Source organism: Chionomys nivalis, chromosome 4 (assembly GCF_950005125.1).
Source record: "Chionomys nivalis chromosome 4, mChiNiv1.1, whole genome shotgun sequence".
NCBI classification, from domain to species: Eukaryota; Metazoa; Chordata; class Mammalia; order Rodentia; family Cricetidae; genus Chionomys; species Chionomys nivalis.
In genome coordinates, this window is record NC_080089.1 from 21,908,610 (window position 1) to 21,922,797 (window position 14,188).

Below are 14,188 nucleotides of genomic sequence, written 5' to 3' on the forward strand. Positions count from 1 at the left end.
CACACATGATTCACAGAACTAAATGCAGACAGAACATCCATACATAAAATCTTTTTATGAAGACAAGGATCTTAAGCAGATATGATGAGCTCGAGAAAATGAGTATTTCCTCTTTGGGAGATCTGTTCTTTCAAACAAGTAATTATGTCTCTTGTAGATAAAAGTAATGGGGAGCTTAAAAAACCCCACAAAATGTGGTAGCATTAACCTCATCAAGAACTCCAAATATATCCATTTCCAGTTAATTTTTCAAAATTCACATACAGTCCCACAATTGACAGAGTAATACAATAACATAGATATTTGTATTTTTACAGAGGGAAAAAAGGCCGAGACCTGAGCAGAAGGCAGTGACGAGAAGGATCAGACAAAAGTTCTCCGCCTCAGGTTACCTGGCTGACGGCCACTTCTTTATACATGTATTGTAGTGAAGAAATGAGAACGACCAAAAGTTAATATCAAGTGGAGCATGGGGACAAAAGGTTGAGGCAGAACGACTTCCATGCAGGGCTAGCCTTTGCTACAAAGTGAGCTTCAAACCAGCTTGGGCTACCTAGTAAGACCTTGTTTCAAAAACAAACAGTATTTTATACACAGGTGGGCATGATGGTGCATGCTTATAATCCCAGCCACTTCAGACTGACTAAGGTGAGAGGGTCACAAATTTGGAGCCAGACTGGGTCATTTAGTGAGATTCTGTCTTAAAGTAACTAAAAATGGGTTTGGATGTGACTCAGTGATAGAGTGCTTGTATAGCATGTAGGAGGGGCCCTGTGTACAATCTCTATTATTGGGTGTGGTAGGGGAATATTATCAAAAATGAACTGTGCTATTAATTGCTTTTAGCATTGTGTAATCTTTTCCCTTTCCTAGTTTAGTCAATGAAAATGTTTGTTTGAATTTGGGAATTTTTTTTTTTTGGAGAAAGGATTGCTGTTGGCAGAAGCTGCTTGTTGATTCCCGGCCACCTAGACCTGAAATAATCACTCAGAAACTATATTATTTGCAATACTGTTTGGCCAATAGCTTAAGCATATTTTTAGCTAGCTCTTATATCTTAAATTAACCCATTCTATTATTTTATATTTTACTATGAGGCAAGGTTTCAACTACCAGCTTGCGTCTTTCTCCTCTGGTGGCTACCTGGCCTCTCACTGACTCTGCCTACTTTCTCCCAGCATTCAGTTTAGTTTTCCTGCCTAGCTCTATCCTGCCCTATCACAAGCCAAAGCAGCTTCTTTACTCATTAACCAATAAAAGCAACACATATACAGAAGGACTTCCCACACTAAGTTACCTGTATCCCAGAATAACCTCAAACTTCCTTTGATGTTGAAGATGACCTGATCTTTCTGCCTCCACCTTCCAAAGACTGAGACTATATATATAATACAGGTGTGCCCCTGTACTAATCTTATAATTTATGTATTATATATGTGTGTGTGTGTATGACTTTTCCATACCCACATTTATTTCATAAGGCTATTTTCATAAAACCTACTTTGTAGTTATGTTTGTTTTCGGTGTTTTGAGACAGTCTCACTGTGACCTCAGTCTCACAGAGCTCTGTCTGTCTCTGCCTCCTGCTGTGATCAGAACTCAGCATCAGCACTCCTGGCTCAATACCCACATTCTCTGAGTGCCAAGGACATATTTCCCTTAGATTTTAGTTAAAGAAATGCATCAAGTTTATTGTCAGAATTCATCTCTCCTCTCACTAAACTTCCAATGCCAGGTCCATTTAGTCCATTTCACTTTCTGCTCCCCTACCTTCAAGAGTCTGACGTCATCCATCATCCAGTTGTGTTAGTTCATCTTCTGCCACGACACAACATCATAACTTAGCTCTTTTTGTTTATTTTTTGAGATAGGGCCTATATATTGTTCTGGCTGTCCTAGGGTTTTTATAGATCATAGAGATCCTCCTTACCTCTGCCTCCCAAATGCTAGAACTAAAGGCATGCACTAGCCGGGCGGTAGTGGCGCACGCCTTTAATCCTAGCACTCAGGAGGCAGAGTCAGGCGGATCTCTGTGAGTTCGAGGCCAGCCTGGTCTACAAGAGCTAGATCTAGGACAGGCTCCAAAGCTGCAGAGAAACCCTGTCTCGAAAAACCAAAAAATAAAAAATAAGAAAATAAAAATAAATAAAGGCATGGATCACCATGCCTGACCAACAAAATTTAGTAATTTTTTAAAGTTTATTTCTTACTTTGCAGACTGAGCAGTCTAAGACACAGGCTTCACAATTAAAAAGGTCTTCATACAAAGCAGACCAGAAAGGCAAGTGAGAACATACAAGACATGATATTGAACTGGGACTAAAGAGATAGCTCAATCCTTAAGAGCATGTGCTCTCTAGTCCCAGTTCAATACCAAAGTTGTCCTCTGGCGTCCACAAGCATGCGCTAGCATCCATGTGCCTACTCATTATACAGACATAGCAATTTAGCTACATTGTTTCCTCATTCCCTCTCCTCCCTCCAACCCCCACACACATACCGCTTGCTCTCTTTCAAATTTATGACCTCTTTTTTCTTGTTACTACATACCTATTTGTGCATATTTGTGTGTATATATATTTATAAATACAACCTGCTTAATCTATATAATGTTACTTGTAAAACACACACACACACACACACATATATATATATATATATGTTTTCAAGGCTAACCATTTGGTGTTTGTGGTAGTTTGAATGTAATTGGTCCCCATAAGCTCATAGGGAGTGGCACTGCTAGGAGGTGTGGCTTTGTTAGAGTAGGTGTGGCCTTGTTGGAGGGAGTGTGTCACTGTGGAGGTGGACTTTGAGGTCTCTTATATGCTAAAGCCACTCCCAGTGTCTCAGTTCACTTCCTGTTGCCTGTAGGTTGAGATAGTACTCTCAGGTCCTTTTCCAGCAACATGTCTGCCTGTATGCCTCCATGCCACACCATCATGTTAATGGACTAAACCTCTAAAACGTAAGCCACCCCCAATTAAATGTATTCCTTTACAAGAGTTGCTGTGGTCTGCTGGGCAGTGGTGGTGCACGCCTTTAATCCCAGCACAGCACTCAGGCAGGTAGGCAGATCTCTGTGAGTTCAAGGCCAGCCTGGTCTACAAAGTGAGTTCCAGGACAGTCATGGAAAAGCAAAGCAAACAAAAAAACAAAACACCAACAGAAAGAGTTGCTGTGGTCATGGCGTCTCTCCACAGCAATAAAAACCCTAACTAAGACCGTATTGAACAGTCAGCTGGAGAAACCCTAACTAAGACAGTATTGAACAGTCAACTGGAGTGCTATTCCCAGGCTAAAACTATTCCTTCTGTTTCTTAGTTGCCCATAGCGCTTTGTATAGGATTGAGGCCTCATGAGCTCCCTCCTCACCCAGACACACGTGCATGTCTCTTGGTGCCATCTTTGTTCACCTCCTGTTTAGGCAGCCATGTTGTAGACTTTATGGTTGTAGCTTCTGGCATTTATGGAGATACAGTCTCACAGCAAATTCCCTATTCATGATCTTTCTGCTCCTTCTTTTGCAATGATCCCAGAGGCTTAGGTGCAGAGGTTGAGTTGTAGATGTATCAGTTGGGACTAGACTTCACAATTCTGCATTTAGATTGGCTGTAGTTTTCTGTAATGGTCACTGTTGCAGAGAAGTTTCCTTGACGAGGGGTAAGGAATATACTTATCTGTGGGTAGAAGGACAAATATTTAGGATGTAATTGGTAATTGTGCTGACTTAGTAAAGTGGTGGTTGTAGATTCTCCCCCAAGATCTGTGAATTCACTAGCCGTGGGTAGTTGGAGTAGTTGGGATAGTTGGGGTAGTTGACTTTCTAGTTCCAGGCATGAAAGTAGAAAAAATGGGGAGATATGAAGAGGAAGGGAAAGAACAGAATGGGAAGAGAACACAAAACATATATGCACAAATATGTCATCATGAAAACCATTAATATATATTTAATGAATGTATATGTTAATTATGTTAATAAAAACTTTTAAAAAAGAGGTTGGGCAGTGTTTGAAAAATAAATCCAGTGATATGGAGAAGTCCCCCAAGATTCAGCCAATGGTTATGTATTAAAGGCAGTAAAACCTTTAAGAGGTAGGGCTCTGTCTTCAGGTTACTAGAGATATCCTTGAAGTATGGTGGAATCACAGGTACTTCCTCATCTTTTCTGCTTCATAGCCCTGGGCTGAGTGGTTTGGCTCTGCCATTATCTCCCAACACCTTTAGCCATCAAAGAAATGGGGTCAACCAATCATAAACCCTTGAAACTGTGAACTAAAACAAACACCTTATTTTTATTGTACATGAGATAAAATCTAAAGTCTCAAGTATGCTGAGCAAGCATTCTGACAATATGTACATTCCGTGCCCTCCTTTTTTTTTTTTTTCGAGACAGGGTTTCTCTGTGGTTTTGGAGCCTGTCCTGGAACTAGCTCTTGTAGACCAGGCTGGTCTCGAACTCACAGAGATCCGCCTGCCTCTGCCTCCCGAGTGCTGGGATTAAAGGTGTGCGCCACCACCGCCTGGCTTTTATTTTGCTATCTTATTTTCTTCTGTTTTGCTTTGAGCCAGAATCTTATGTAGTCCAGGCCTCTAACTCCCCATGTAGCTGAGGCTAACCATGAAGTTGTGATCCTCCTTCCCTTGCCTCCCAGATGCTAGGATTATAGGGTGTACTGTGAGGACGTCATGGCCGACGTGTTGTTGTCAAAGAAGAAATCACAGAATTGGTTTTCTCTTTTTGCCTTACATGGGTTTGGGGGAGGGATTTGGGGTCATGAATGTTGCACGGAAATCATCTTTACTGAGTCATTTCCCGATCTCCTGCACTGATTTTTTAATATAATCATTTATAACTATATATTTTCCCCCACTAAGAACAGGACTGTCTCAGCTGTACCCCCAGAGGTTCTGGTACGGTATATTTTCATTTTTTTTTTTTTTTTTGACTCCAGAAATTTAAAGATTTCCTCTTTTCCTGAGTGTGGTGGCAGACCTCTTTAATCCCAGTACTTGTGAGGCAGACGTAGGTGGATCTTGTTTTTGTACTTGAGGCCTATACTGTGAACAACCTTACAGGGGGTTCCATGTTCCACTGAGAAGAACATATATTCCCTCTCTGTTGGGTAGAAGATTCTCTGATATTTGTTAATTTTTATTGGTCTATGATGAAATTTAGGTGTTTCTCTGCTGACTTTTGATTCAAAACTCATCTGTCTTCGTTATGGTTTCTATTCCTGTGAAGAGACACTATGACCATGGCCATGGCATCTCTGATAAAGGAAAACATTCTATTGGGATGGCTTACAGTTTCAGAGGTTTAGTCTGTTATCATCATGGCGGGTCATGTGAATGTGCAGGCAGACATCATGCTGTAGAAGGGGCTGAGAGCTCTATATCTTGATCTGCAGGCAACAGGAAGTGAAGTGTATCCACACTGAGCACAGCTTAAGCAAAATAGACCTCAAAGCCCACCTCCATAATGACACACTTCCTCCAACAGGGCCACACCTATTCCAACAAGGCCACACCTCCTAATAGTGCCACTCCCTATGAGCTTATGGAGACTAATTATGTTCAAACTACCACATTCCACTCCCTGACCCCCATAAACTTGTAACATGAAAAATACATTTAGTCTAACTTCAAGAGTTCTTATTGTTGTAATTAAAAAAAAAGCGTGAGAAAGAAAGATGCTATGCAACAGAGCTCAGGTGGAGAGATTTTTTTTTTTTTAATTAGGGGAAAGGGAACATATAAAGAGGGGAGGGGAGGGGGAGACTGGCCTCTGGGGACAGGAACAGCAGAAGAGAAGAGAGGCAGAGAGAGAGACAGAGCGAGAGCGAGAGCGAGAGCGAGAGAGAGAGAGAGAGAGAGAGAGAGAGAGAGAGAGAGAGAGAGAGAGGAGGAGGAGGGAGGGACAGAGGGAGGGAGAGAAAGACAAGCAGAGAAGGAGAGAAAAGAAGAGAGGGAGGGAGGGAGGGAGGGAGGGAGGGAGGGAGGGAGGGAGGGAGGGAGGGAGAAGGAGGGATATGGACAGGAGGTGGACAGCGCCCTTTTATAAGGGAACACAGTGAATGTGCACAGGAGATGCTCTTAGTGCCTGCAGCTGAGGACGTGGCCTGTCAGAACCCCAACAGGCCAGTACAGATGCCTGAATGCTGATACTCCTCCTTTTTATTTATTATAAAAAGGTTAGGAGTTAGAAATGGGTAGCAGGTGAGGCGGAGATGAGAACACCATGTTCTCAAGACTACTTCCTGTTGACCTGGAGGGCTTCATTAATCTTTGGGGGATCTGGGAAAGCTGGGGTGCTACCATGTCCTGAAGTATTTGACTGTTTCACTTCACTGTCCAGGCTCTGTGGAACCATCAGGTGCCCCACCAGAGCCCCAGTTGCCAATACTGAAGGGAAGATGAGACGGTTGAAGGAGAAAGGAGACTTGTTGCGGCTGGAAGAACAGATCTGTTGAGGGTGGGCAAGTGGGCAGCTCCCTTTTAGTGAGCTCTGCCTTTGAGTAAACATGCCTCATGCAACAGAATTAATGTAAGAGGTTTATTGGGGGAGGGGGGAAGCGAAAGGTGATCTCTCCCGTCTATCGGGATCACTGGCAGAATGTTACAAAGGTCCCATGAAATATTAGGATATAGAGTTCCAGGAAGCAGATTTTTGGTAGGCGTATTTCCCATGAGTGAGGCAGAACGAGATCTAGTGGCCTTTTATCAAGCGAGGATCGAATGAGAAAGGCGCAAGCCACCTGGAGAGCCATCACTGGGAGGGGGATGGATTGTGTGTCACAGGGCAAAGCCCAAAGGACCGAAGGGCTCAAGAAGGGCACAGGCCACTCAGTGAGTCATCACACAAAGGGTGGGGCCCAAGGGCTCTGAGCCCGAGAGAGTCGTGGTTGCCTGGTACCAGGACTTAACGAAGCCAAAAGGCGAAACACCATGCTTAAGGGACAAATCCTCACTCGATAAATAGCCAGAGGTGGGGAAAAGGGGCTCACCAATCATGCCAGTTTTGGATGGAGAGAACTAGTGATCTGGAGAAGCAAGGCTGTCTGTCATATGTGGAATGTGGACTGGGTCCCAGGATCCTGGCGTGCTTCAAACGTCTGCGGGAAAGAGGAAGCAAGCGCTAGCAGAGCCTTTCCCAGTCAGGGGACCAGTGTTGTAATTTTTATTTTAAGTGGAGCTAGAAAGACACCATGCAACAGAGTTCATGTGAGGTTTTTTTTTTTTTAATTTTTAATTTTATTAGAGGGAAGGGGAGCCAGGTGGTGGTGGCACATGCCTTTAATCCCAGTACTCTGGAGGCAGAGGCAGGCAGATCTCTGTGAATTTAAGGCAAGCCACATCTACAAAGTGAGTTCCAGGACAGGCTTCAAAGCTATAGAGAGAACCCCTGTCTCGAATAACCAAAAAAAAAAAAAAAGGTATGTGGGGGTGAGATCAGCCTCTTGGGAAAGGAAGCAGAAGAGGAGAGAGAGAGAGAGAGAGAGAGAGAGAGAGAGAGAGAGGGAGGGAGGGAGGGAGGGAGGGAGGGAGGGAGGGAGGGGGAGGGGGGAGGGGAGGAGAGGAGAGAGGCAGAGAAGCAGAGAGAGAAAGGAACAGAGAGAGAGAGAGATGGGAGGTGGGCAGGGCCCTTTTAAAAGAGAACTTAGTGAATGTACACAGAAGGTGCTCTTAGTGGCTACAGCTGAGGACATTGCCTATCAGAACCCCAAGGTCACGCCAGAACAGATGCCTGAATGCTGATACTTATAGTCTATCACAATCTCAATGTTTTAAAGTCCAAATTTCAAAGTTTCTTTTGAGATTCATGCAATCTCTTAACTGTAATCCCCTATAAAATCAAATTCAAAAAATAGATCACATACATAAAATCAAATTCAAAAAATAGATCCAACATATAATGGCACAGGATATATATTACATTACCATTCCAAAACATAAGGAAGGAAGCATAGTAAGGAAATACTGGACCAAAGCAAGACCAAAAACCAGCTTGGCAAACTCCATACTCTGCATATCCATGTCAGATGTCAAAAGGCTCTTCAGATCTCCAACTCCTTTCAGCTTTGTTTATTGCAACACACTTCTTTCTCTTGGGCTGGTTCCACTCCCTGTTAGCAGCTCTCCTTAGCAGGGATCCCATGGCTTCTGCATCTCCAGTGTCTTGGGGTCTCCAAGGCAATCCAGGCTTCCCTTTCACAGCTTCATGCAATGGCCTCTCTAGGCCTCCGTTCAGGGTCACCCCTGACACATGACTGGCCTCAGTGGCTTTCCTTAGACACAGAGGCAAATTCCATTACCCCTTTCTTCTGTCCTTAAAGCCAGAACCATATAGCAAGAGCTGCCAAGTTCTGATGCTTGCTGGGGCTGGAACATGGCCCCCTTGTTTTCTTACATTTTCACCAGCTTCTTGTTTCCCATGGCTTCCTTCACTGCCTAAATTTAGCTGTTCTAAAACTTGCTTTGTAGACTAGGTTTGCCTCAAACTCAGACTTATCAGCCTCTGCCTTCTTTGTGCTGGGATTAAAGGTGTGCACCTCCACACCCATCTGTAAGGTTTTCTTTAATTCTTTTTCACAAGTTGGAAATTTAGCTGGATGGGATCTTCTCTGAGGTTACCACTCCCTTTATTCCATTTTTTAAAATTATTTAACTTTATTTTATGTGCATTGGCATGAAGGTATCAGATCCCGTGGAACTGGTGTTACAGTTATGAGCTGCCATGTGGGTGCTGGGAAATGAACCCGAGTCTTTTATAAGAGTAACCAGTAATTTTAACTGCTGAAGCATCTCTCCAGTCCTTTATTCCATTTCTTAATCTGTTTATCCCCTTAAATACAGGATTTAGCACTATTCTACTTACTGGTGCTCCTTTTCCCCTCAAATTGTATATTTTGTAATTTTCCTTGCTCAGCTTGCTCCTTTTCATTATAAGTCTTCATTAGACTTAGCTCTAATAACCACACAAAAGAGTCTATACTAGGTTGTTTTGAGATTTACTCTGTCAACAGAATTAATCCAAAACTCTTCAATTTAGCCATAGACAGACTTTCCAGACATGGCAAAAAATAGCCACATTCTTCACCAAAATGTCACAAAAATGATTTCTAGGCAACATACTAAAATCCTTCTCTGAACCTTCTTGAGCCAGGTCCCACAGTTCATCAAATCACCCTCAGCACCACGGTCTTCCATGCTCCTACTAGTGTGGCCCATTAAACAGAATTTAAAGTGTTCAACTGCTTTTCTAATCCACAGTCTCAAGGTCCATATTCCTTCAAACAAAAGCATGGTCAGGCCTATCACAGAAATACCCCATTTCTGCTACCAGCTTCTTTAGGTTAAGGTTTCTATTGCTGTGAAGAGACACCATGACTATGATAGTTCTTATAAAAAACATTTAATTGGGTGGCTTAGAGTTCCAGAGGTTTAGTCCATTATCATCATGGTGGGACATGGTGGCATGCAGGCAGACATGGTGCTGGGGAAGGAACTTGAGAATTCTACATCTTGATCTACAGGCAACAGGAAATGAACTGATCTAGGCATAGCTTGAGCATATGAGACCTCAAAGTGTGCTCCCATAGTGACATACTTCTTCCAACAAAGCCACAGCTCCTAATAGTGCCACTCCCTATATAATGGGGGCCAATTACATTCATGCCACTGTAATCCATAACTAGGGAGATGGTTGGATACAAACAGTTAACAGGAAGGTACTATAGTAGACGTCCACAGCTTTATCCATCTAGGTGAAATTCCATGAGGATTTCGGTTCCATTGCCAGGCTGCAAGTGACTCTAGTCACAAGATTCCTATTTCAAAGTTTGAATTCGGCATGACCAAGCAATTGTGTTACAAAACCTTTATAAATTTATTCATCAAAACCCAGGGAATTGGCCACCTATTTACTGCAAGTCTGGTGATAGAGCCAGAGTCAACTGGTGTTTGAAGCGTATGGAGTGGGCATCAGAAATCAGGCAAGATCTAGAACTTCTCACTGTAGAAGACCTTGTAGTGGGAATCTACCAGCAAAAATTCCTCAAGGAACCCTCTAAGACCTGGGTTAGAAGCCTCCTAAATGTGGCTATGTGGGACTATTCTAGCAACACAAGGGGCATGAAGAAAATGATATTCTCTTCTGTGCTTTAGCTATTTGCAAGAAAATCATGTACTGCATCAGTAATTCTCTAGCCACTCTGGAATCCAGCTCACTGGAGCTCGTGTGCCACTACAAGACTTTGAGGCCAGCAACAGTGTGACGCTCAAAATGGTTGTACTGGATGCGGGGCCTTACCAGAAGCTAAGAGTTGAGACTTCAGGATTCTGTCATTTCAACTCTTACAAACAGGAACAAAGGTCAAACACACCTACTGGTACCCATCTGGGGTGAAAATTTCTGGCCCCAACAGCAGTGTTTGAGGAAGAGGGATTCCCTGCCTGCTAGAGAGCATCTCCAGCTGCTCCAACAACATCCACAGATTCTCCAACTGTGAAACTTCACTCTCTACTTACATGTCCCAAAAAGATGGGTACAAATCTTTCTCTTTTTTTTTATTAAGCAAGGAACACATGACAATTTTTTAAAAAGATTTATTTATTTATTGTGTACACAGTGTTCAGCCTCCTTGTATGCCTGCAGGCCAGAATAGGGCACCAGATCTCATTACAGATGGTTGTGAGCCACCATGTGGTTGCTGGGAATTGAACTCAGGACCTCTGGAAGAGCACAGTGCTCTTAACCACTGAACCATCTTTCCAGTCCACCTCTCTTCCTTTTCTTAATGATGGTACTTTTTGCAATTTCTGGAAAAATAACAAGTCTAACTTCCTTTTTGACTACAGTCATATTAAGCAAACAGATGACATCAATAGTAAATGTCACTCCTCTAAAAATGGCTTAATTTGTAAGGAAACTATTTCATAGATTAAAAATAAAAATAATTGTGGTTGGATAAGAAATATAATTAAAAAAAATAGTAGTTAAAAGACTCCCCACAGGGGCCAGAAAGATGGCCAGCAGTTAATGTTTGCTTCTTTTCTCAGGTCCCAACACTGATATTGGCTCACAAACACTCCAGGGATCCAATATCCTCTTCTGGCTTCCTGTGGCACCCATACTCATCCATACTCATGTGTCATACACACAAATAATAATACAAATAAGGAAGAAAGGGCAAGAACACTACCAAACTCATTTTGTAAAGCTAGCATAATTCTGATACCCAAAGCAGATGATGACACAACCAACAAGCCCTACGAACCAGTCTATCTGATGAACATAGACACAGAGTCTCCCAAATTACTTATAAAGTCAAGATTACATTATGGTCATACACTATATTTGGTTGCACATGCCTATAAACCTAGCACGTGACAGGAAGGGACAGGCAGATCTCTTGAGTACCAGCCACCAGGACTGCATAATGAAAGTCTGTCTCAAAAAAAAAAAAAAAAGAGCAAAAAACAAAACAAAAACCACCACAACAAAAACCCAGTCAACCAACCAAGCCAAAATACAAACCAAACATACATCACAAGCAAGTTGGTTTCATATAAAGGATTCAAGGTTGGTTCAATATATACAAATTTTAAAACTCACAAATCATCATAAACCACCAAATTAAAAGATTTAAAAACAAATTAAAATATTAAAAAAACAAAAGATTAAAAATTTGGATCAGTCAAGGTAACAGTGAGCAGCCCAGCCATAGCTGAGCTGGGAACCTTTGAGGCAAGGAAGGGCGGAGCTGCGGAAGCTGCTGGATGGTCTGCAGGTGGAGCTGTTCCAGTTGCAGGTCACTAAAGCAACACATCCACAGCCCAGCTCTCTATGACCTGAGTTGTCACCAAACCTATCACTCATGTCCTGACCATCATGAACCAAACACATAAACAAAGTCTTAGGAAATTCTACAAGGAAAGAAGTCAAGTCCCTAGACTTACAGCCCAGGAAGACAGAACCAATACCCTCTGCTGGCTGGTGGAGCACAGAGAGGCAGCAGGCTATAAGGCAGGAGCAGCAGCTGCATCTGCACAAACAGCCAAGGCTTCAGGGCTCCACAACAATAAATACCAAACATGCTGAAAAGAGATTGAGACAGACATCCCATGATGATCTCAATGGACTCAGAAGAAGGACTTGACAAATTTCACATACATTGTGCCGGCTAGTTTTATGCCATCTTGACACTCAATAGAATCAGTTTGAAAGAGGGAACGTTATTTGATTCTTCCTTTCTTTTTTCCCCTTTTGTCTAGGCCTTGACTAAGACTTTTCTCATTCACAGAATCCAAAGATAATGCATATGTGGAGTCGGAGGACCACTTGTGGGAGCGACTCCTATTCTTCTGCCACGTGGGTTCCGGATATTGAACTCAGAGCCTCAGGCTTGGCAGCAGGACCTTATTGAGCCACCTCGTTAGCCCGAGAAAGATGTTATTGAGACAAGGTCCCATGTTGGACCTTGTCCTCAAAGTTAGGATCCCATCACTTCTGTCTCCCAAGTACCACCTAGTCTGACTAGACTTTTGTTGTTGTTTCTTTCCTTCCTTCCTTCCTTCCTTCCTTCCTTCCTTCCTTCCTTCCTTCCTTCCTTCCTTCCTTCCTTCCTTCCTTCCCTCCCTCCCTCCCTCCCTCCCTCTCCTTCCTTCCTTCTTTTCTTTTTTCTTTTCGTTCTTCCTCTTTACCTCCCTCCCTCCCTCCTCCCCCCTCTCTCTGTCTCTCTACCCCTGAGACAGTATCTCTGTGTAAAATCCCTGGCTGTCCTGGAAGTAGTTCTGTAGACCAGGCTGGCCTCAAACTCACAGAGATCAGCCTGCTTCTTGAGTGCTGGGATTAAAGGCGTGAGCCACCACTGACCAACTGTTATTTTCTTTGTTGGAGACTCTTGCAGCTCAGGATGGCCTCAAACTATGTAGAGGATAACTTTGGATTCCTAATCTTTTTACCTCCCAAGTGCTGGGATTATGAGTATATGCCACTACACCTGGCTTTAATTTTAATACAATCTTGATTTTTACAGCAATTTGAAAATGGAGGAAAATGGAAAGAAGGAAGGGGATAGGGAATAAAGAAGGAGGGGTGAGAGGGAGAGCAAATTAGAGGAGTAAGTAGTAATTAAATCAGTCCTTTATCTCAGTCTTAATGGTTCATGTAGAAACAGGTATACAAGTTTTCTCAGAAAGAAAGAATTGTTCATTGTTCTAGCAGTGTGTAAAAACAATGCTGACTCAAAAGTAGAATGGGACAGCTGCAGATGCTGTGCCCAGTGCAGACACTGAGCAGGCACTGAATGAATCAATAATTAACAATGCACATGTACAGATTTGATGAAGATGAATAATTACATAGCTGGGATTGGTGAAAAGCAGCACTATTGTCTTAGAAAAACTCGTGTTCATGAATTTGTTAGCAAGTGCCTGGATAATAGATGTAAAACATAATTTTAAATGTTTTCATTATATTGACATATTTCTTCGTAGAGCACTTATTAAAGTTTTTTTTTTTAAATAAGTGGGGCACTGGTGGTGCACGCCTTTAGTCCCAGCACTCGGGAGGCAGAGGCAGGAGGATCTCTGTGAGTTTGAAGCCAGCCTGGTCTACAGAGTGAGTTCCAGGACAGCCAGGACTGTTACACAGAGAAGCCATGTCTCAAAAGCCCAAAAAGAAAGAAAAAAAGATTTTTAAAATAAAAACAACAAAAAATATTGGTAGGATGAACATAAAAATAAGGGTGAGGTTAAGATTATAAGTGGGATAAGTACAAAGGCATCAAATTCACCATATTCAGTTTTAGAATTGTTATATAAAAGAACAGTCTCACTGTATGTCTTTGGTTTACTCTGTAGATGAGCAAACTCACTGAGATCTACCTGTCCCTCCCTCCATAGTACTGAGATTAAAGGCATACCTCACCACACCTGGCCATTTTTAAATTTAAAAAAGATTTATTCATTTTATTCTATGTATATGAATATTTTGCCTGCATGCATTTATATGTACCATGTGCCTGTGGAAGTCAGAAGGTGTTGGTGCCCCTAGAACTGGAGTTACAAATGGTTGTGGGTGCTGGGAATTGAACCCAGGTCCTCTGCAACAGCAAGTAGTGCTCCTAACCACTGAGCCATCTCTCCAGCCCCAGTTTTAGAATTCTTAAGGTTTTCATGTTTGATT

At 42.5% G+C, this 14,188-nt stretch overlaps 1 pseudogene; it reads left to right on the plus strand.

Annotated features, from left to right (window-relative positions):
- Positions 1-606: 606 nt before the first annotated feature.
- LOC130872689 (protein maelstrom homolog) lies at positions 607-10,554 on the plus strand (annotated as a pseudogene).
- Positions 10,555-14,188: the final 3,634 nt, after the last annotated feature.